This window comes from Pyxicephalus adspersus, chromosome 6 (genome assembly GCF_032062135.1).
Source record: "Pyxicephalus adspersus chromosome 6, UCB_Pads_2.0, whole genome shotgun sequence".
Classification (NCBI taxonomy): domain Eukaryota; kingdom Metazoa; phylum Chordata; class Amphibia; order Anura; family Pyxicephalidae; genus Pyxicephalus; species Pyxicephalus adspersus.
In genome coordinates, this window is record NC_092863.1 from 98,515,640 (window position 1) to 98,518,467 (window position 2,828).

Here is a 2,828-nt window from a genome sequence, read left to right on the forward strand (position 1 = left end):
CATCATATAGTTTTGACTTTCATAACTATCATTTCTTGTTTGGTCTTGGATTTGAATGAAATAAACCCATGAGTGAGAAAAAGCAAAAGAATATTTTGTATTTCTTTAGTAATACAAAAGATAATGCAATTAATGATAACAGTAATACTTCATTTAACCATGAGCTGATCAATGAATCAGGGCCTCCACATTCCTTGTCAGGCACCATTAGGAAGATCATTAATTTACAAATGTATTTATCTTTTGAAAAAAAAACTCATATTAATTATTGGTCTGTGGGATTTAAAATTATGAATTTAGTGATCCCTAAGGTCTGAAAGATTGGTGACCGCTGGTCCAAAGCATCAGCTGAAGAGTGCAAAGGGTCATGTATTGGGGAAGGGGGTGGGGGTTGATCGTTTTGAATTTAACTGCCAATAATATGCCCACTTAGAAGCAGCATAAAGCTCACTATACATGTTGAAATCTGATAATACAGTTCTTATAACATCAACCACAAGTAAAAACAATTAATTGTTATTGGTAGAAGAAAATTGGAATAGGGGAGCTAAAGACCAACTCTCTGTGATCAGCCTCAACTGCATGATGAAAACCTGGGATTAGATTGTGATCCCTTCACAAAAAGTAATGCGGCTTAGAAGGTCAACCCACCAACCAATGAACATGTATTGCAGAAACATCTCACCATGATGAGCGAAGATGCAGCAGAAAGTAACTTGGCCATTCTTCACGCAAACCCCTTTTTTCATGCAACTGAAGACTGGTAACTTTTAGTGGTAATACAATGATTTAAAATGAATACACACGTTTATTAAAAAAAAAGACTGAAAAGTTTATTGTACAAAAATGTATATAAACAAAATAGTACAAAATAAAAAATACAGCAATACAAAAATGGAAAAAACCTCTTCTTTCCCGCAGAGGAGGTCTCACATATATACATTACAGCCTAATGTAAGCAAAAAGTCAGAAGCTTCCAGGAGAAGCAAATTCCAGCCATCTGTACAGGAGACTCTTCTTGGTTTATGAGCATCTAAATGAAAGCTGTGAAGAAAATGTGAAAGGTTAAACGCCTGGTATTATAAATGTCATTAATGAAAAACAACATTTAACACCAACTAAACTAAAATACCGTCCAATGATTTACAGCCAATAACCTCATATATACTGCTACCTGCTCATTACACATTACACATTACATAGATAAGCAAATTATTACGACTTGTCTCACATGCGTGTTGCAGCAATACATGCGTTACTACAACAGTGGGAACAGGTCGTTTACCAGAATAAAGGTGTTATGTAAATGCACTATTTTCTGGAGAAATGCCTATTCACTCAATTTATAAAACTGCTGATCAGCACTTTTAAGGACTTTCCTTTTAACCACTTATTCCCTATCAGGTACCCATGGTAGATGGGAAGAACTGACTTACAAACTGTTCCCAGCCGCTATATTTAAAATTAAACTGGGCATTTGAGTGGCTTTGATAGGCTATTTAGAAGCAGTAATTATTATTACTATACAGGATTTATTTAGCGCCAACATATTACGCAGCGCTGTACATTAATAATTGCACTCCAACCCACTGCCCATAAAAGCAAAGCCCAACGCATGTGCTTGAGTCCTGAGGAATGGCTTTTAGCAGTCCAATAGTTAGTTATATCAGATTTAATCTTTATCATCATCATGTATTTATATAGCACTGATGTATAAAGCCACACTTGGTTTTTTTTAGAGCTTTCCAAATTAATACTTAGTAAGTCAGGTTGAAAAAAGACAAAAGTCTATCAAGTTCAACCCCTAGGGAAATAATCATATCCCAGATATAAAACCCTACGGACATAGTTGTATTTATTATTCATCTGAAGCTACTGTCGTGAATCATATAAAATAAGTTATTCTAATATTTATCTCCGCTATAATAACTAAATCATTTCCTAGGTGTGATTAGTATATTTGTATCCTTTAATGATATATAATGCTCACCGTCAGATCGCCGTCTCTTCCCATGAGAATTATCCAGACAGTTCTGTATATTTAAAATTAAACTGGGCATTTGAGTGGCTTTGATAGGCTATTTAGAAGCAGTAATTATTATTACTATACAGGATTTATTTAGCGCCAACAATTACGCAGCGCTGTACATTAATAATTGCACTCCAACCCACTGCCCATAAAAGCAAAGCCCAACACATGTGCTTGAGTCCTGAGGAATGGCTTTTAGCAGTCCAATAGTTCGTTATATCAGACTTAATCTTTATCATCATCATGTATTTATATAGCACTGATGTATAAAGCCACACTTTGTTTTTTTAGAGCTTTCCAAATTAATACTTAGTAAGTCAGGTTGAAAAAAGACAAAAGTCCATCCAGTTCAACCCCTAGGGAAATAAATATAAAACCCTCTGGACATAGTTTTATTTATTTTAAATCTGAAGCTACTGTTGTAAATGTTATAAAAAAAGTTTTTCTAATATTTATCTCCGCTATAATTATTAAATCATTTCCTATCTCTAGGTGTGATTAGTATATTTGTATCCTTTAATGATATATAATGCTCACCGTCAGATCGCCGTCTCTTCCCATGAGAATTATCCAGACAGTTCTGACTCAGACATTCCAAACTGCCAGACCGGGCTGCTTTGTGAGCCAGAGTTTCTCCAAGCAAGTCCTAAAAAGAAGGAAAGGCAGATGTTATACTAACACAGAACAAAGACAAACATAAATCAATAAATAAAAAGAAAATGGATCATGGGAAAAGATTAATTATTTAATACTGCAGGTGCAGAAGATCCCTCGCTTTACACCAATGGGTTAAGATCCA

The 2,828-nt window shown here is 34.7% G+C and overlaps 1 long non-coding RNA gene across 1 annotated transcript; it reads right to left on the reverse strand.

The window, feature by feature from the left end:
- Positions 1 to 807: 807 nt before the first annotated feature.
- LOC140332625 (uncharacterized) lies at positions 808 to 2,036 on the reverse strand. The gene is made up of 2 exons (XR_011921209.1): positions 1,991 to 2,036; positions 808 to 1,044 (listed from the first exon to the last, which is right to left on the reverse strand). It is a non-coding gene; the product is annotated as an uncharacterized lncRNA (long non-coding RNA).
- Positions 2,037 to 2,828: the final 792 nt, after the last annotated feature.